The sequence below is a fragment of the Crinia signifera genome, chromosome 4, assembly GCF_055691185.1.
Source record: "Crinia signifera chromosome 4, ASM5569118v1, whole genome shotgun sequence".
In the NCBI taxonomy this organism is placed as follows: domain Eukaryota; kingdom Metazoa; phylum Chordata; class Amphibia; order Anura; family Myobatrachidae; genus Crinia; species Crinia signifera.
In genome coordinates this window covers 287,752,974-287,773,376 of record NC_139220.1, presented here as the reverse complement: position 1 = coordinate 287,773,376, position 20,403 = coordinate 287,752,974, and the positions used below count along the sequence as shown (strand labels likewise).

Genomic DNA, 20,403 nt, shown 5'->3' with positions numbered 1-20,403 from the left:
ACTGTCATACAGTGTTATGCTGAAGCTGAATCCTAAACCACTTACTTTAGAAAAGAGAGTACAAATAGGGTTTTTTACATTACCGTTTCCTGTACTACATGAGTTCATGATATATGTGACATGATAATATTTATGTATATCTGTGTAGAGAATTGAACATCCAGAAGCATTTTATTTAAATAAAATGTTAAGTTTAAAAGATGACAACTTACAGGGGGGGGGGGGGGGGAAGAAAGAAAGAAAGAAAGAAAGAAAGAAAGAAAGAGAGAGAGAGAGAAAGAGCTTTGTGGAGAACCCCACTAGAGTGACTGATACGTGCTTATATAACATCATACTGTGGATCACCGACTACATCTCTGCCTGACTATCACTGTAGACTTAATGTATAAATGTATGTGTAGCCTGAGCATAGGTCATTCCCCCACCCTATTTCCCTCTGGCTACCAGTGGGCCAATAGTCGACAAAATAAAAAGGAGGATTGTTTTCACTTTAATTCTGAACTGTACCGAACATGCTTCCTTCCCAATAATCAAGCGTTGATCCATCTCCTGTCCCTACCAACACTAGAGCAATTTACTTTTACATGAGATGTGCTAAGCACACATGGATGAGAATTCAGGTATAGATAGAGCGCAGATTTTCCTGTACATCGATATTGCCAAGAGTCCAGGGGAACACATGCCAGCAACTTGCAAGTTCATGGCCCTAATGTATAGCGGATGTGTTCAACGGTCATCTATGGCGCTGATCAGTTCTCTCTATGTTGAGGCGTAACAGGAACTAGCAAGGTTTATACATAAGTGTAAATTAATACACAAAGGGAACAATTGGGTCTCCTGCAGGTACTTAGAACCTTTTTGCACTACAAGTTTCTGCTGAATGTAAGCAGTGGGCTATCACAGACATAGCAGCATAAACACGCACACACAGTACTTGCCCGAGGTTCATGTCACCTGCAGAGGTGGTAACAGAACTTCTGCCTCTAGCAACAACGTTGCCTGCAATAAGTTAGAACCGCTTATTAGCACAAGCCATATAGAAAAAGACCAGGAAATACATTATATCAAAAAGGATTTTATTCAGCTTTATAACCATTTCAAAGGGCAAGATGGTAAAACAAGATGTAACACGAGTTGCACTGAAGCAGGACTTGTTTACTATTTTGAATCAAAATACTTTATTAGAGATATAAAGTAAGAAATGAGTGCATCCCATCCAGCACACATCACCCACACAGTGTACACACATTCTGATGGCCACTAGTGAGAACAAGGAGGCACGCCGCAGCCACGGACCACTGGCTTTTACTGATCAGCTCACACAGGACCAGATGTATCAAGCTTCAAAAAGTGATACAATGGAGAGTGATAAACAGCCAGCCAATCAGCTCCTACCTGTCATGTTACAGGCTGGGATTGAAAAATGTCAGGAAGGATATGATTGGCTGGTTGTTTACCACACTACACTATCACTTTTTGAAGCTTGATACATCTGGCCCTTTACGAGTGTAGTTAATCGAGCATACTGTGAGCAAAAGCCCACCAGATGCTAGGTCTTACCCAAATGAAAGATTAGATAGATCATATATCCTCCAACACTTACAATAACGAACACAGGTTTGTAAGCACATCATTGTTAGATCAGTAAAGCTGGGTACACACCAGCAGATATATCTACAGGTGGATTGAGCAGCATGTTCTCCATACACATTGCCCAATTCATCAGGACTGACAACTCAACTTGGCGGCGCAATTGCATGCACCCGCCCATTGAGTTGTCAGTCATCGGTAGCTCCTGCAGCGGCTGTATGTGGGGTAGGCGTACATACAGAACGAGGCTCCAATATCTCTTTGGATATACTGGGCATCGGCTGTGTTGCACAGATTTATCTGTGAACGACGCCATTAACACATATTGATGGTACATACTGGTCGATGGTGCATAAATATATCGGCCATTCAATCGGGCCAGGGATATATCGGCCTGTGTGCAGGCATCTTTAGAATCTACATGATAATTAGTGGGATGTGGAACATTTAACACATCAGGGTGATTCAAATAATTTATCAAGCCTGATCTCCCACGTATAATGATATGGGATCAGAGGCGGGTATTTTTTATTTATTTTTTTATTCCCCACCCAGATAGTATGGGTTAAGCCATGTAAAATGGCTACACCCTGACAAAAGTACTAGGTGCGACACAAACTTGCTACCTTTCGCAGTTTCAGGCGGCCAGCATAGGAGGGTAGTCAGCTGAAGTGCATGTCCCAACCACTCAGCGCACCCAAACAAAGCAACAAACGAGTGGCTTAGTGGGGCACCCCCTAGTAGCAGCCACAGGGAGAAACAATAGAACACTCCCCCTACCCCCTTTGAAACACCACTTTAATGGGGGCCTATCATTTGTTTTCTAACCATAAAAAAATAAATGACATTTTGCAATAAAATCGGAAAACATTTCCATTGTCGTTAAAGTTGCCATATAGCTTGCCTGGAATACTGAAACTATTTATTACAAACCTTGCTAATAACGGAACAAGGAAATAAGTCCAAACTAACACTGAATTGAAAACCAACAATAGCTTTACTGAATGACAGCTTCATCACATTGCTATTGCCAGCGCAGAATGAATACTTCAATAAGAGTACAGGTAAAGAACAGGATACCAGTCCACCGATTCTTCATACATGCATAAGTAACAGCACCCTCCAACCTCCAGCGCTTTCTCCTGTTCTCTGCCCCAGCACACTCTGCTCGTACTTATGCCATCTACGCCTTAGACATAATAATGACATTTCTACATTACCTTTTTTGTTCCCATACAGGAATCCAACATGACTGCCTGTTTGGCCTTCATTTCTGTTTATTGCAGTTAAATACTATCTCAGCTTATTACAGACCTGCCGTCTGCCATTCTTTATGTGTGTGTGCAAATTATACATTTTAAACCTGCAGGATTTATCGCGAGAACAAGCTATAGATCAGTTAGACCTCATTTAACATGTTTTTAGCTATAATATGGAAATAGCTGCTGCTTCAGACACACAGTGGAAAGCTTCATACTCTCCAGGCCTTGGGCAATTCGACAAACGTGGCCTTCAGCAATGCTAATGGCTACTGTCTATAGAACGTCTCAATAATTGCCCTAACTTACACTGCAGAAAAGAAGGTAATGTAACAGCATAGATATGGTTAGGGGCTGCTGGATGAATATGCCACATATTTCTATTCAATCATAACCACAGACGCCCGACAGTGCTAGCGCTGTAACAAAAAATGTGTAAAATAAAATCTTCTATGTGATTGTAAGAGGCAATCCCTGCTGAATAAAAGGTGCACCAATGAAAACGGAGGAGCTGAACTTGGAGGTGGGGTTATAAGGGAGGGGGACCGGGCGTCCTGGGAAACTTAAGAGCTTTGCTGATTGGTGCAGCGCTCCTCTAGATCCGCCTACAACCTGATGTCCCCTGAACCCCGAGGAAAAAAGGTTCTGTTGACCCAATACCAGAATGGAGGGAGGCGCACATGAGCCCCATGCATCACTTATGGGGGTGTGCGTAGCATCTACAGAGATGCAGGGTATCCACCAGATAGATAGAACAAACATACTCTGCTCTATGTATTTGCAATGGTCAAGCATTCAAACAGGAAAGCCCAATTTACAAGCTTATAATCTATAGGGAAACAGAAGCTTGAGACCAGTACACTTATTGTCACATTTAACACTGAGGACCAGAGTCTATATGATCTAGTCACACACAAAGTAATGATTTGGGGGTCAGTAGGTTGCTTGAGCATACAAAGAATGTGGATTTAGCATGAGCCGTCTATAGGGCTGGTAAACGGGAACAGCAGCCTAGGGCATTGAGAAGGTGGTTTGGGAACTGTACAAGCTTAGAATAAACCTTGAAGGTTTGGAGGCTACGGGAAAATTTTGTTACATGAGGGCTAAAATTCCACAAGCTTGGTGTAGCCAGATAGATTCCTGTATCAAGAAAAAGCACTAGCTAATGAGGATGCACGAGGAACACAGACCTCACTGGAAGCAGAGCTAGTAAGATGTATATTGGAGCAGCTTTGTTAGCGACTTGAGGTTAGTGGAAGTGTTTTACATTTCAAACAGTGAAGTACACATCCTATGTAGGGCCTGACAGAGGGGAGCAGAAGAATGTTTTACAAGTATAACTAGTCTAGCCACTAATCACAATGGATTCTAGGGGTGAAAGTCTAGTTTGGAGGAATACTGCAGTTGTGAAAAGTCTTGAGTGTATGATAGAAAGCTCTTTCAAGATGAATGTGGAGATCTTTTTTAGCTGCGTGCAACAGGATCTTTAGTCAGATTAGAGGTGCGAAAATACCAACCTTGCCTTAGTCGGGCCTATACACTGGGCAATTTCAGGGCACTTTAAGTGATCTGACTAAATCACTTAGAAAATGCCCCTACATCGCTCCGAGTGTAGGGGCGCGGCCTTGTGCGTTGCTAACGCCCGACGATTAATAGCCTGTATGCAGGAAAAATCTAGTGAGATTGCTGTCAAAGCCTGTGTTCTCACCAGAGACCACCAGCCCAGCAGTGTCGCCCTGTGCGTAGGTCCCCTAAGAATGACACTTTGGCAGTGGAAATTAGGCGAAAGGGATTATTTAAATTTCACTGGGGACTCAAGATTTACAGACAAGAACGCCAAGCTGAAATGGAAATAATGAGGTGCCAAACACAGAGGTTCAGGGGGTATTCAATCTATGAAGGATTTTCCGCTAGGAGAAAAAAAAAAAAAAAATTCAACATTTTTTCCCGTTTTTAGGGAGTATTAGATTTGGCCTATTCAATCTCCCTGAAGATTTTTCTGCTAGACGAAAAATCCGAACAAGAAAGTGTGAATCGTCAGGCAAAAACAAGCAATGATTAAATACACCCCTAAAGATGCAGGTGCATAAGCATTAACGCTTGGGAATAGGTAACTTACCAACCAATCAGCTCCTAAATCACAGTACACACTAGGCAATACATCGGCCGTTCATGCAAATGGCTGATATATATTGCTAGCCTACAGGCAGATGTGTACCCACTCAATCTGGGTGTCCTGACTGACACATTGAGTGGCCAAATCAGTAAGTATTTATAGTCAGTAGGTGCAACAGCAGATCTATCAACGTCGGGCAGGCGTGTATCCCTAAACTGCCATTTTTCAAAAACAGCCTGTCAACTGAGTTAATAACTGATTGTTGGTACATTGGGGCAGATGTATTAATGTATAATGCAAGGGTGATAAAGAGGGCTAAACGTCCAGCCAATCACCTGCTTACTGCCATGTTACAGGCTGTGTTTGAAAAGAGTCAGTAAGGAGCTGATTGGCTGGACGTTTATCTCTCCTTATCACCCTTGCATTTATCTCTTGTTAAGGCTTAACATTATCTCAATAGGTTATGCATATGCAGGCCAGAGAAAATGTATACATAATGGATATCTGCAAAGAGGTAAACCTGAAATCCAAAAGGAACTTAATTGTTTTATGTCATGGGTGGCCAAATCTGTCCTCAAAGTCTACCAACAGTTCATGTATATCAGGACAACTGTGATCTGTAGTAGGAATAATTGTGGCATGTTTGAAAATATGAGTTAGTAATGACTGCAGACTGACATAAGTGGTTAGCTTCAAGAACCAAACCAGGTGGTAACCCCGCTAAGAGAAGTGGAGAGGGGGTGGTTCCAGAGAAATGAACAATTTAGATATAGCAATTTGACAGTAGGAAATATAATAAGATAGGACCTGGATTCCTAGGAAATGCTCAACATATTTGGCATAATGAGAATAATTACTGCACAATTGAACAATTATTTATTATTATTTATTAACAGTTTCTTATAGAGCGCATACATATTACGCAGCGCTTTACAGAGTATAGTTGAACATTCACATCAGCCCCATTGGAGCTTACAATCTATATTCCCTACCACATGCGCACACAGACATTCTAGGGTTAATTTTTTTGTTGGAAGCCAATTGACCTACCGGTACTTGTTTCCTAGCACGGCCACCCCGATTTGCATCGGGGTGGTCGTGTCGGAAAAATCGCGTCGGTCGCATCGCATGCGATGCGACCGACGCGATTTTTACATTTTAGCAAATGTGAATAGGGTCCCGGGACCCTATTTTACATTGGATTAAATGTTAAATATTCCCCAGACCCCCAATTTTACCCCCTTAACGCCACCCCACGATTAATCCAACCCGAAGCGTGGAGAGCGCAGCAAGCACGCGAGGGGCGGTGGTGCGCATCCTCCGACCTTTTCATACCCCTACTATCCACGTCGGCGTGGAGTTGAGAATACAAAGAGTGGCGAGCGCAGCGAGCCACCGAGCCCGAAGCATGGCAGTAAAAATGTGAAAACAAATTTAAACACTGAGTGTTTAAATTCTGCCGCCACCTGCTAGTGCTCTTTCACAGTGCTAAGCTACTCAGATGGATGCCGCCCGCCCTCTTCCAGCACCCGATGTGCCATCGTAGATGGCATAAAACATCAGGTGCTGGAAGAGGGCACTTTAGGTACCAAAGATGCTAACGGGTGCGATGGGACATCGCACTTCAATGTTGCGCTCGCCACACTTTATATTCTCAACTCCACGCCGACGTGGATAGTAGGGGTATGAAAAGGTCGGAGGACGCGTACCGCCGCCCCTCGCGGGCTCGCTGCGCTTCGGGTTGGCGTCAATCGTGGGGTGACGACGGGCCCATATACAATGTGAAATGGGTCATATTGGCCCATTCCACATTGTTTCCTATGTGAGATGGACTTAATCAAGTCCATCTCATCTTGTGCCATTATAATGGCACAAGACCGACGCGATGCTCCCGATTTCATTGTTAAAAATAATTTAACATTGAAGCCTATGGCAAAATCGCGGGCATCGCGTCGGGGGCAATGTTAATGCACGCGACCGACGCGATGCCCCCGATTTTGCCTTTGCCGGCAAAATGGACCTGATTTCAAAAGGAAATCGGGTCCATCGCAGGCATCGTGTACATTAACTTTAAGGTACACGATGCCAGCGATTGTGGCCGTTCTAGGAAACAAGTACCGACCTACCAGTATATTTTTGGATTGTGGGAAGAAACCGGAGTAAACCCACGCAAACACGGGGAGAATATACAAACTGGCCAGGATCACATTAAGGAATACCGAGAGAGACCGGAACTATGGATCCAAAAGATGGACAGTTTAAAGATATATAAATGCTCTGTTTCTAGAAACCTATTTTACTTTGACAATTGCATCCTCCAACGTATATTACTTAAGAACTTATATTTTATAACTTGCAGCAGACAAAAAAAAGGTGTTTTTTTCCATATAGGACAGTGATATGTGCAATGCATTTACTCTAAACATATTACTAAATAAACTAGCACAGTGGTTCCCAACCCTGGTCCTCAATTACCCCTAAAAGTGCACGTTTTGCAGGTCTTCACACAGAATCATAAGTGCTATAATTAGCTTCACCTGTGGATCTTTTCAAATGTGCCTGAATAATAAGTGCACCTGCCGGGTGACCTGGAAAACGTGCACTGTTGGGGATACTTGAGGACCAGGGTTGGGAACCACTGCACTAGCAGAAGATTAGAAGTTTCACTCAAGCCCAAAACAATAGTTAAGCAACAACAGAAAGAGGTCAAAAAGCCCCCACTTCTCCTGCCCAGCAAATCTGTACTAATCACCTGAGCAAAGGTAACAGGAAATGGATGCACCTAACACACTGATACCATGTGTGCAATACCACAGAGAATGTCATACAGTGCAAAGATTTAAAAAAAAAAAAAAAAAAACCAGTTCAAGCCGCTAGTTTAATAGATCACTATACTGCCAACTGAGCATCAGCGTAAATGTGGTCATCAACACAAGATACATTTGCATCTATTGCTTAGGCACAGAAGCAGACCTATTGTGGTTTGAACCATTATTTGGCCTCAGCCACATCATTAGTTGCTGTATAGCTCAAGCACATAGGGCTACAGACACACAATATGAAATGCCCTACGTGTGCCAAGTCCACATCAAAATATTGCTTAAAACATCATGGAAAAGGAGTTGTCCACCTCAGGAGAGCAAGCAGGTTATCCCAGGAGGAGGAAAATCATTACATAACTGTTGTGATAACAAACCACGTGTTTTCTATGAACACACAAACCAAGAAAGCAAACAGACAATCTGAAGAGCAGTTTAGATATTAGAACACACATAACCCGTTTAAATTAAAAAATAAATAAAAATAAAGCCACCTTTGTACAGATAATTTACAATGACAGCCACAAACCTATACTGAAACATTTTACATACACATAAAATCGTTATATCAGCATAATATACAGCTGCATTCCTATGCCGTGCTTCACCTCTAGCTCTGATAGCCAGTACGCACTCTACGCAAACAAAGAATATCCGGGGTATGTTACGCAAGTGACGTAACCAGTCTTCCAGCTGTTTCCTGCAGTAATTTACGCAAATTACGTAGCCATCTCCTCCCATATCGTGAGAACATCTTTGAGGCACCGCCCACCTCTCCACGCAAAGAGCGTAGAAAGGTAATCCAAGTGATACTCACGTAAACAGAACAGCTCCCGCCAACATACAGCATACCTCTGTCCCCAGGCTGCACGCAGCGCCCGAGCCTGGCTCTCAGCGCCTGAGCTACGGGCAGCGCTGGGAGCCTTTCCCTACACGCTACCCAGGCCGCAACGGGAACTACGTAAAGTGCGTACAAGCGGGACTTTCCCAGCAGCACCACCCGCAGCCCGCACCATACCTGGGCCCCAACAGCGCGGGCAACACCAAAACAAGTAACCTGCACAACGCAAGCAAACACCGTAGGTACTTCCAAGAAAATTACGTAACTCCTCCCTCTCAGCTAACTCCCCTGGTTACGCAATGCGGGCCCGGCGTATCCCGCATCCGTGGATATCTCAAGTCTCCGGCCCTGCGCTCACCTTCGAGGCCTCCCCGGGAGGCGGAGAGACGTAGGGACTGTACGAAGGATCCGGTCGCTAACACGGACAAGCCACAACGCCGGGGTAACGGGCAGGGATTAATGGAGTCGTACCGAGAGCGCACTCCCTCGGCTCCTTCCTCACACAGCGCCGCCGCTACGCACCGTGACGTCACACGCACAGTCCCACGTCGCTCCGGGACCCGCCCCATCTGCTGCACCCCCTTTGCGCATGCTCACATGGCGCCAGCCGCCCAGTATATGCCTCGCCCTGCTGTCTCCTCTGCTTGGTGTATGAGGGACAGAGACACGCCCCTTCTGCATCATGCATCTGCTGCTGGCTTGCGTCAATGTTGTATCTATTACACATATATACATACACACATATATTTATTTATATTATATACATTCCTTAGGTAGCCCATACACATATGAGATACTGCATACAATCATTCGATTTCGACCACATCTGTTCGATAAATCGAATGATTGTATGCACATTTTGGGGACCATATGACGTGATGTGCAGGCCCGCCATTGAATGTTGCGTCGATAGATAGTATGTGCTGCACATAATATCTGTTGAATTGCAGGAGCGATCTTTAACCACATTGCCATGGTGGTTTTTAACAACATGCAATTGCTCGAATGCATGCCACAGGTGGGAGGCAGAGGGAGCACTTTTGGCGGCATCTGGTTTGGGGAGAGGGGGCCAGAGGAACTGCTGGTGGCATCCGTCTGAGTTGCTTAGCGCAGTGAAGGAGCGCTAGCGGGCAGCGGGAATCATTGGTGGCAGTAAACAGTGTTTAAATTCTGCCGCCACCTGCTAGTGCTCTTTCACAGTGCTAAGCTACTCAGATGGATGCCGCCCGCCCTCTTCCAGCACCCGATGTGCCATCGTAGATGGCATAAAACATCAGGTGCTGGAAGAGGGCACTTTAGGTACCAAAGATGCAATTGGGTGCGATGGGACCTCGCACTTCGATGTTGCATCGCATAAGTGTATGGGCAGCATTACAATGATCTCCAGCACTCTGTGGGGTATATATCTAGTGCACATGCTCTTGTGCCTTCCTTAGGGGATGCGGTCATCTATTAGAATGAACTTAGGTCTACAGTCATTAGGTCGACCCCACTAGGTCGACTGGCAGGAAGGTCGACCTGACTTAAGGTCGACATGGGCCAAGGTCGACATGACTTAAGGTCGAATTTGCATAAAGGTCGACATGAGGAAGGTCGACTGGTCATAAGGTCGACATGGGTTTTTCACTGTTTTTTGAGCCGACATGTGCCGACAGGCGGTATTTCATGCCCTACCATCCACTAGGGCGTGGTGGGAGAATAAAATAGTGTGCCGAGCGCAGCGAGGCACCGTGCCCGAAGCATTGCGAGCGAAGCGAGCGATGCGAGGGTCCGATTCTCATTGCCAACTGTGTCCATGTCGACTGTGTCGACATTCGGATAAAAAACCAGTGAAAAACCCATGTCGACCTTATGACCAGTTGACCTTCCTCATGTCGACCTTTATGCAAATTCGACCTTAAGTCATGTCGACCTTGGCCCATGTCGACCTTAAGTCAGGTCGACCTTCCTGCCAGTCGACCTAGTGGGGTCGACCTAATGACTGTAGACCTAAGTTCATTCTGACAGATGTCCCGATTCCTTCCTTAGAGGGACTTGCTCTTGTGCCTTCCCTAGAGGGAATATGCATCCAACACAGAAAGACAGTGGTCGGAAGACTGCTGCAGTTTCCGGGTGCCAGTAGCCCCACCCTGTAACTGGTGCTGGCAGCACTTGCTACAGCACTGCTTTTAAAGGCAATTGTACAACAGGTTTTTTTTGCTAGTCGCACAGGAAATAGTATTTTGTGTTTTTAGTACGGACCCTCAAATAGGATATTTAAATATTTAATTTATGATGAACAGAAGAGGGTGTGCTACCTCTGGACACTAAATACACAATCAAAAAATTGTCCGAAGAAAAGAATGTCTTCTACATACGAGGTCATTCAGACTATAGAACGTTCTTAACATCTATATTAATTTCTACCTCTGAAGTAGGAGGGCATTCCAAATAATATACTGCATCTATTCAAACCTATACTGTGCTGTATATAAGCATTTTATTAATGTATTTCGCAGAAGGTTAACCATATCATGCACATTTTCTGACCCTCCACTTGCCGACAATTCCTATTAGCGCACCTGATCAATTCCAAATATTATGAGAAAAATTGATACCAATTGTGTGTAAAATACCGAAATACTTCATACAAGCAGATTTATAAATCACACTGATCCACTTGCCACATATACGTCTATTGAACAACTGTTGTGATACATATACCGTTACATATGTCTTTATTGCATGAATGACTGGTGTGATACATTGTATAACACTCATACCACAGCAACAAGTTGTATCTCTTTTTCCAAGCAATTAATATTGGTGCACATCTAATAGAGGATACCTTATTACTACCCAAGACATAATCACTGAGGCAAATCAGGGTAGGGGACCCACCTAGTAAGGATTTTTATCCTTTTTTAAACTACTCAGTTAGTGTTCATGTATATATGTTGTGTGTCCATATTTCTCTTATTTTTAGATGAATCCAATAAAGGGTATATTTTAATTGGTCATTCTCTTAGGTGCACCGCACAGATACATTATTTTCTTGTCCATTTTTTTTCTGCTTCTAAAGGCCCATACCCGCTACTTAACCATTATCTTTCCAATCTGCCTGGTTGGAATGAAAATCTGGAAATTTATGGAAACAAAAGCAGTCATCTGCATAAAGGCCCATACACACTAGAAGATATTGGGGTACTCTTTACCTAGCACGGCGCCCACGATTTTGATCGTGGGCATCGCAGTTAAAAAAATCGCGGGCATCGCGGCCATTGAATGCACTAAAAATCGGGTGCGACACGACCAACGCGATGCCCGCGATTTCCCATAGGGAACAATGTTAAATTTCTCAATTGACCCGATTTTACTGTTCAATGCCTCAATTGACACGATTTTTCCATAGGAAACAATGTTAAATGGCCCACAGAGGCCAAATAGCCACCCTGAAGTGTGAAATGGCCCCCACAATTGGTAACGCCACCCCACGATCAACGTCAACCCGAAGCGTGGCGAGCGCAGCGGTACGCGTCCTACAACCTTTTCATACCCCCACTATCCACGTCGGCGTGGAGTTGAGAATAGAATAGTGTGGCGAGCGTAGCGAGCCACCGAGCCCGAAGCGTGGCGAGCGCACGCGGATACCTTCACAGGTAAACGCGCCCCTTCGCGGGCTTCACAGGTATCCGCGGGGCTCGCTGCGCTCGCCACACTATTCTATTCTCAACTCCACGCCGACGTGGATAGTGGGGGTATGAAAAGGTCGTAGGACGCGTACCGCCGCCCCTCGCGGGCTCGCTGCGCTCGCCACGCTTTGGGTTGACGTTGATCGTGGGGTGGCGTTAACAATTGTGGGGGCCATTTCACACTTCAGGGTGGGTATTTGGCCTCTGTGGGCCATTTAACATTGTTTCCCATGGAAAAATCGTGTCAATTGAGGCATTGAACAGTAAAATCGGGTCAATTGAGAAATTTAACATTGTTCCCTATGGGAAATCACGGGCATCGCGTCGGTCGCGTCGCACCCGATTTTTTAGTGCATTCAATGCCCGCGATGACCACGATGGGCGCCGTGCTAGGTAAAGAGTACCGATATTGGCATCAATCTCGTTCAGAAATGGGCTTCTGAAAGATATTGATGGCAATAACTTCTAGTGCCTTGACGGCTAACCTTGACACTCCAGATGTTTTAAAACTACACATCCCAGCATGCTCTGCTTCAGTTCTGCTATTTTGGCCATGCTAAATCTGATGCAGAGCATGCTGGGATGTGTAGTTCAACAACAGCTGGAGTGTCAAGGTTAGCCATCAAGGTTCTAGTGTGTATGCCTAATGCTGGCCACACATCAGACCATCTTTTATCCAACCATCCAACTAGTTGGTTGGATGGAATAAAATGGTCAATTGTCATTTGCTCCCAAAAATTTCCAGATTTTCATTCCAACCAGCCAGATTGGAAAGTTAAATTTCTAGTGTGTATGGGCCTTTAGGGTGCGACAGCAGCAGTGTTTTATTTCAGTGTTTCAAGGTATATCATCCCTTCATCAGGATACAAGCTTGATATATCCCCAAAATTGTGAAATAAAACATTGCTGCTATAACACACTCTCAGTCTCTCACTGCTGCCTTCCTGTGTTCTCTAGCCCCCCCCCCCCCCCCCCCCATCCTATTGTGACGTCCTGATTTTACACAGTTGGAGGATGTAGTTTCTTGATCCTAGTGGGCTAAAGGACTTCTGACGTCACATCTCTTCAGCAATCACCTCTGCTCTTTGAACTCCAGCTTGCTCATACTGCTCTCCCACTCCCGTCCTAGGGACACTGGGACCTGCAGGGGGGACAGCGGGACAGTCTCCAAGAGTTGGAAGGTATGAGAAGATACAATCTTGGTGTTGTTTTTATGGAAGCAAACCAATTATCCATGTTCATCCATGTCCCTGCAGACCCACAGGTGATATCCCATGAACTCCTGGGCTGGCCAGACCCTGCTGGACAGAAGACAAAAGGGTTTATTATGTTTTTAGGGTGTCTATGTCGACATAGGTTGACATGGACACTGTAAGTGTACCGCGTGCCCTTGCATGGCTCGCTGTGCTTGCCATGCTTAGGGCAGGGTGCCTCACTGCGCTCAGCACACTATTTTATTCTCCCCCCCACGCTCTAGTGGATGGTAGGACATGAAATACCGCCTGTCAGCACATTATTTAGTAAAAAATGCCCATCGACCTTTTGACCATGTCGACATATTGCCTATCGATCTTTAGATCCTTGTTGACGTATTGTCTGTCGACCTTTTGACCCTGTCAACCTTTTGACTATCAACCAATAGTGATCATGTGTACATGTGGTAGGGAATATAGATGGTAAGCTCCACTGGCGCAGGAACTGATGTGGATATTCAAATATTCTCTGTAAAGCGCTGCGGAATATGTGTGCGCTATATAAGAAACTGTTAAGAAATAAATAATACATAGATCAGAAGCGATTAACTTATTTGACACTTCGTAAACCCTGGAGAGTGTTTTATCAGTAGCCCTGGGAGTGTAGGTTATAGAATATTAGAATTGTGTAGAATAGGAGTCTTGTTTTCTGCTGTGTTGATTAGCACTGGATGAATGGAATCCTCTCTACAGATACTGCAGTTATGAAGTCCTGCTCAAAGTAACCAGTGGAATACTAGGGTAGGTTCAAGAAGGGACACAATGTAATGAACGGGGTTGACTAAAAGTGGGCAATTAAAAAGTAAAAATGCGGCTTTCAATTGTTAAACTTGTGTTAAAATGGATGTTTATGTATATACTGTAGGTGACAATGACAATAGAATTGTAAGTCAATGACATCAGATGCATTGTCCGTATTGTTAATGAACCCTGCCCCAAACAAATATACACTTCTTGCAGTATGTCCCATATGCATACAATGGATGTATAACAGCTACACACCCTTATTGAATGGCAGGTTTTGTAATATCAAACCAGAAATTAAGATATATCAATTTACGTACAAAACAAATAGACAATCGGAATGAATAGTGACGCACAGAAAATCTACAAATCCTGTAAATATGCGCACAGTAAAGGCTCCCATACATTAGGCCGATTTGTGAGACCCAAATCTCCTGTGAGCCGTCCAGCAGCTCCCCGGGAGGCTCATATATGATTTGGCACTTCATTACTTGCCCATTTTTTACATGTGATAAATCACATGCGATTCATCACATGCAACCGGGGAGCTGTAGCCGGCAGTGAGGAGCAGTGGGGCGGGTGGCGGGTGCTGAGTGGCAGCGTGCGGTGATCAGCGGGACAGGCGTGCCGGGCAGTGGTGGGTATTCGAATTTAAAAGTAACGTGTCAAATGACTTGCCGGCCTCTGATTGGCTGAGAGAGCAGGCTAGTCATTTCACATGTTATTTTTAAATTCTAATACCCTGGCCAGAGAGACTTTAGCCCTGGGAGTGTAGGTTATAGAATAAAAGGTACTTCTGTATTAGCCGGGCGCCCGGCTACGCTACTCTGACAACGTAGCTTTGGCTGTGTTGTCAGCGTAGCCATTGCCGGGTGCCCTGCTAATATGTGGGGACTTACGGACGAAGGGTCAGGCTGCCGGCGTGCTGGAGATGTGGCGTGGGGAGGAAGGACGGGCGGCGGCCCGGGTGGCGGGGCTACCGCGGCAGGTGGCCGGAGGAGGGAGATCCAGGTGGCGGTGCTGCTGAGCCGGACGGCATCAATGGCCATCATTTAGCGTAGTGAACGCTGGGGGAGCATCACATGGTTTCCCAGCTCCCCCAGCGGCACTACGGTGCTTGCATTAATTGCGCCCACCGGGGAGGACTGTCATGGCAACCGGGAGTGCGGGGAGCCAAGTGCTGGAGGCGCAGGGGACATCCTGGATGGTAAGTATAATGCAAGCTACACACACACACTACACACACAATCATATCCTCACTATCCACGTCATACCCCCAGTGGGCGTGGAGTTAATTTTAGAAAGTGTGGCGAGCTACCGAGCCCGAAGCGTGACGAGTGCACGCGTATCCGCAAGGGTACGCGCATCCGCGTCCTCTCGTGGGGCGTACTGCGATCGCCATGTTTCGGGCTCGCCACACTTTCTAAAATGAACTCCACGCCCACGTGGACACTGGGGGTATGACGTGGATAGTGGGGATATGATCCTTTATGTATTATCATGCCTCCAGTTATGTAAGTTACGTACTTTATGTAGCCAGCACAGTGGTGTATTGGTATTCTCAATACACCACTATGCAAACTACGTAGGTGGTGCCCGGCTAATACATAAGTACCGAATAAAATAATTGTGTAGAATAGAATTCTTATTTACTGCTGTGTTGATTAGCACTGATTAGGCTGAAATCATGTGATGTCAGCTGCCCGCCCCCGGCCCCCCGCGTCACGGCCAGATTTACATGGGAACACCCAGCTTTTGCATGGGGATGCCCATGAAGCACTGGGCATTGCCATGTCCCACCACCCCAGTCCGCCCTGTGCCATGCCAACAGTGCGGGTCGGCGAGCATGCTTGCACAGAAGCCCTGCACATGCACATAACTGATTGCGAATGCTCAGGGCACAAACATCCATCCTCCGTGTGAACACGCGGGGGACCAATGTAATAAGAATGAGGGCCTTGATCCTCTTCTGCTCATGTGCCTGATATCTTCACAGCACTCAGTTGTTGGATCAATCCCTGTATCGCAAACTTGCTGTGTTCATCCATCTGTCTGCTCTGTGTACTGCACTGCATGCGGTCCTGCATTCGCCCAGCTCACCACTACTCATAGCTGCCTACCCTCCTGGATTCTGCTGAGACTCCCTGTAATAGCAGAAATCTCCCTCTCTCCCTCATTAGTCTAGCAATCTCCCTCATCTCACCTAGCCCACATTACACTGTTACATTTTTTGGGAAAAAAGGAATGAGAGACAGATACATTTACATTGAATCATCAGCGCCATTTCCCAGCACATTACCAAGTATAGTATCCAGTGGCGTAACTAATAATTGTGCGCCCCCCTGCCGAAAATGCAGGGGGGCGCCCCCCCCCCTAAAAAAAAAACAAAAAAAAAACAAGCAGCGTGGAGCCGTGGCGCGCGGGGGGGGGGGGGGGGGGGGAGAGGGAGGGAAGGGGATTGAGGGGAGAGAGCGTGTGTGTGTGTATGTGTGTGTTTGTGTGCGTGTGTGTTTTACCTTGGGCCGCATCCGTCCGCGCCGGGTCCCGGCTCTCCCGGCTACTGCTGCTAACGAAAGTGACACTTGGAAAATGGCTGCCCCCATACAGCAGACGAAAAACTGTCTGCGGTATGGGGGCAGCCATTTTCCAAGTGTCACTTTTTGTATCAGTGAGAGAGCAGCGCTGCGGCAATAGCCGGGAGAGCTGGGACCCGGACGGTGCACGCACACACACAGACAGGCAGGCAGACAGTGACTGTCGTCCCGCAGCCCCCCGGCGCCCACATACCCTCAGCGCCTCCCCGCCACGGCGGGGGCTGCGGGACGGTAGTTACGCCAGTGATAGTATCTCTTACTAACTGCTCATCTACATTGGGATATAAATCAATTTAAAAGATTTCTCTCAGATGTAGCAGTACACTCCCACGCTTCTAGGTGCCACGTTCACAATCTCTTTTTACGATCTCTCCATTTATGGAACTAGACACACCCGTTGGTTGGAGCATGACACGCCCCCTCGATGGAGCACTGTGCAAAATTCTACGCCTGAGCACTAGTGTGACTGGGCCTGCACACTCTGCAGTGCAGAACACTCCTTTTATACTGTGGTCTGATTACTTTGCCACTGTCTACTTATACTGCTTATGACTTTTACTGTGCATGAATAAATCTTATCTTAAACCTGCTACATTTGTTGGTGTCAACTCAAGTCAGGGCCCTGTTCTCCAAGCTAGTGTGGGTCCGCAAACAACCTTACCGGTGATAGTCTGGCTGTATGCACAAGTGACCCACCGGCTGCAGGGACTAACATCACAGCATAGTCTCCAAGGCGCTCAAAGTGCTGTGGGCATAGAGGAGATGGGCAGGGGGCGATCACAAGCGAATGCCCAGTGTTTCTTGGGTGTACCCACAAAAAAGTTGGGTGCACCCAGGAAACCGCTGGGCTTCCCCATGCAAATGGGGGCTTCCTGCCTTCTGAGGGATGCCTTCACCGGATGTCAGCTGCCCATCTTGTTCAGGGAGCCACTAATCTAAGTCACCAGCGAGTGATTTAGATTAGCGACCAATGTTCCCTCTAATTTTACGAAGGCTGTGTGCGGCAAAAGATTTTGGCTGTGCAACTTTGGAAGGAAATTGAAATTTTTGTGTGTCACTTATATCTAACTGGAAAATGACGTTCAGCATTTGTGTTAACTTTACTTCAAAATGATATTAAACATTTAAACATTCAACACACAGCACACAATGTAGTTGATGGGTGAAACACACATTAATTGAGTCCACAACTGCATAAAGGGACCACTGCTGCTTTGTGCGCTCTGTTGTAATGTCTGTGCGCACGCTCGTCGAGTTGTGTGCGCGCACGTGCGCACAGCTTAGAGGGATCACTGTTAGCGACCATCGAATGATTTCAGGCACCCATGCAATGTATATGCAAATCATCCATTCACAGCGCTGCGGGAAAAATACGCAAATAGCAGGGAGCTGGTGTTCTGGGGAACGGATGGTGGCACTACAAGGCTTGCAAAGCAGCAAAATAACGCTGCTTTGCGAGCCACCCAGAATGAGGGCCTTGGTGCAGTCTTTTGCCAGTTAGGTCCAGGTACACTCCCCAACAGTTGATCAGAAAGCTTGCAGGTGCTTCCACATCAGGGTTGCCTACTTTCTGGCTGCCCTGTACGGGAGAAGGCAGCCAACTCCGTGAGGCAGGGGGCACAGCCGCTGGTGGGATGGGGGCAGAGCTGTAAGGGAAACACTTTGTTTTGGGGTGTGGCCAATGCGATTGTGTAATTGTGGCCACCCCCCCCCTCCCCCAAGCACAATACCAGTATTACAGGCATTGCAAAGCAGTGATCAAGGCTATAATGATGTGATTTGCTTACTTTGGTCCCACGGAGGAGAGGGTACGGGAGACTGGTGGCAGTGCGAGGGACTAGCCCCTTATTGGGGGCTGGGAGGTGGACCTGATTTTCAGGCGCCTCCCAGTCATTTCAGGAGGATAGGCGACCCAAGTACACATTCTTACTCCACAGTGGTCTTTTGTGTCTATCGTGCCTCCGTAATATGGAAGTGATTGCACCAGGGGCACCAACAGCCCACAGTAAGGTATTCCCCACAATTTAGGTGGAAGATTAAAAATTTGGGTTATCAGTAAGCAAAATCTGAGGGTTTCATTTGAGAATTAGCCACAGGATAAAAATTAAGGAACAGCTGACACCTTGTGGTAGATAGTGATATCTGTCCACTGAAATAAAGCAAAGGGTGTTCTGTAAGTGTATGAAACTGGTATTCCTCATCAAATGGTTATGTTATAAAGAGTCAATAGGTCGACAGTGTCTAGGTTGACCCCATATGGTCGACATGGAAATGGTTGACACATGAAAAGGTCAATATGAGTTTTTATGTTTTTTTTTGTGTCAATATGACACACTTTACCGTCCTCAGTAGGAGTCCACTGGGATGGTATATTCTCAAAATGTTGACCATGTGGTGTCGACCAAATGCATGAAGCCTAGAAAATGTTCTCCAAAGTAGCATTTCTAAAAATGAAGTTTGTTAATATAGAGACTGTCAGTAAAATGTAACTGGAGCATGATGAAATTAGGGGGCATTTATCCCTATAAATTGTAAGCTTGCGAGCAGGGCCCTCCTACCTCTATGTCGGTTTGTTTCTACCCAGTTTGTTTAATCACTGTTGTTTCCAATTGTAAAGCGCAACAGAATATGCTAAGCTATACAGTGGCGTAACTATAGTGTGGCAGCCCCAGCTGTGGCTTGGGGGAGCCAGTGGTCTCAGGGCGCACTGAAAAATACCTGCTGTCCTGTACGAATACACAGTTTGCTGTCACTCATTAGTAGTGGGCGGCGGTGGCTGTGTACTATAGCTGCGTACCATAGTTGAGAGCCCCCCCCCCCCCCTCCCCAGTCTCCTCGCCTCCTCTGCGCCTGGGGGCGTCCGGTGCCATTACCCGCACACACTTCCTGCTGCTAGTATCTCTGGTCATTCCTTGGTGACGGAAGGCTATAGTATGTGAGCGGATAGGACGTCCTCCCTGTTACGCCGCACTGCGCACGTCACTCCTGGGGAGCCGCAGCACTACACATGGTGGTGCACAGTGGCCCAGGTAACCAGTCTGCACCATTGTCATGTTTTACTATAGAAGTCGGGGGGGACCACTAATTTTTTGGCAGGGGGGAGCTAAATTTATAGTTACGCCACTGGCGCTATATAAGAAACAGTGCATAAATAAATAAAGGTACTTGTTTCCTAGCACGGCGCCCGTCGGGTCCCATCGCATACCTTAACTTAAGGTATGCGATGGGACCCGACCGAATCTACGTTTTTAACGCACTTTGAAAATCGGTCGCATCGCATGCCATTATAAGGGCGGCGGTACGCATCCTCTGACCTTTTCATATTCCCACTATCCACGTCGGCGTGGAGTTGATTTTATATAGTGTGGCGAGCCACCGAGCCCGAAGCGTGGCGAGCGGACGCGTAATACGTCTGAAGTAATGCGCATCCCCTTGCGGGAGGCTTAATCAGGTTCCCGGGTCCGGTGCATGCGTAATATGGTCCACAGTACTGCGCATGCGCATAACCTGTTTTGT

General features: G+C 46.4%; 2 protein-coding genes across 2 annotated transcripts in view; one reads left to right on the top strand and one right to left on the bottom strand.

Annotated features, from left to right (window-relative positions):
* The window catches only part of BRD4 (bromodomain containing 4), a 52,748-nt gene extending 43,585 nt beyond the window's left edge, over positions 1–9,163 (bottom strand). The window contains exon 1 of the mRNA XM_083184918.1: positions 8,984–9,163. The gene's annotated coding sequence lies outside the window, so the exon portion shown is untranslated. The remainder of the gene's footprint in view (positions 1–8,983) is intronic.
* Positions 8,636–20,403, top strand: part of EPHX3 (epoxide hydrolase 3) — a 38,789-nt gene continuing 27,021 nt past the window's right edge. The window contains exon 1 of the mRNA XM_083184925.1: positions 8,636–8,863. The gene's annotated coding sequence lies outside the window, so the exon portion shown is untranslated. The remainder of the gene's footprint in view (positions 8,864–20,403) is intronic.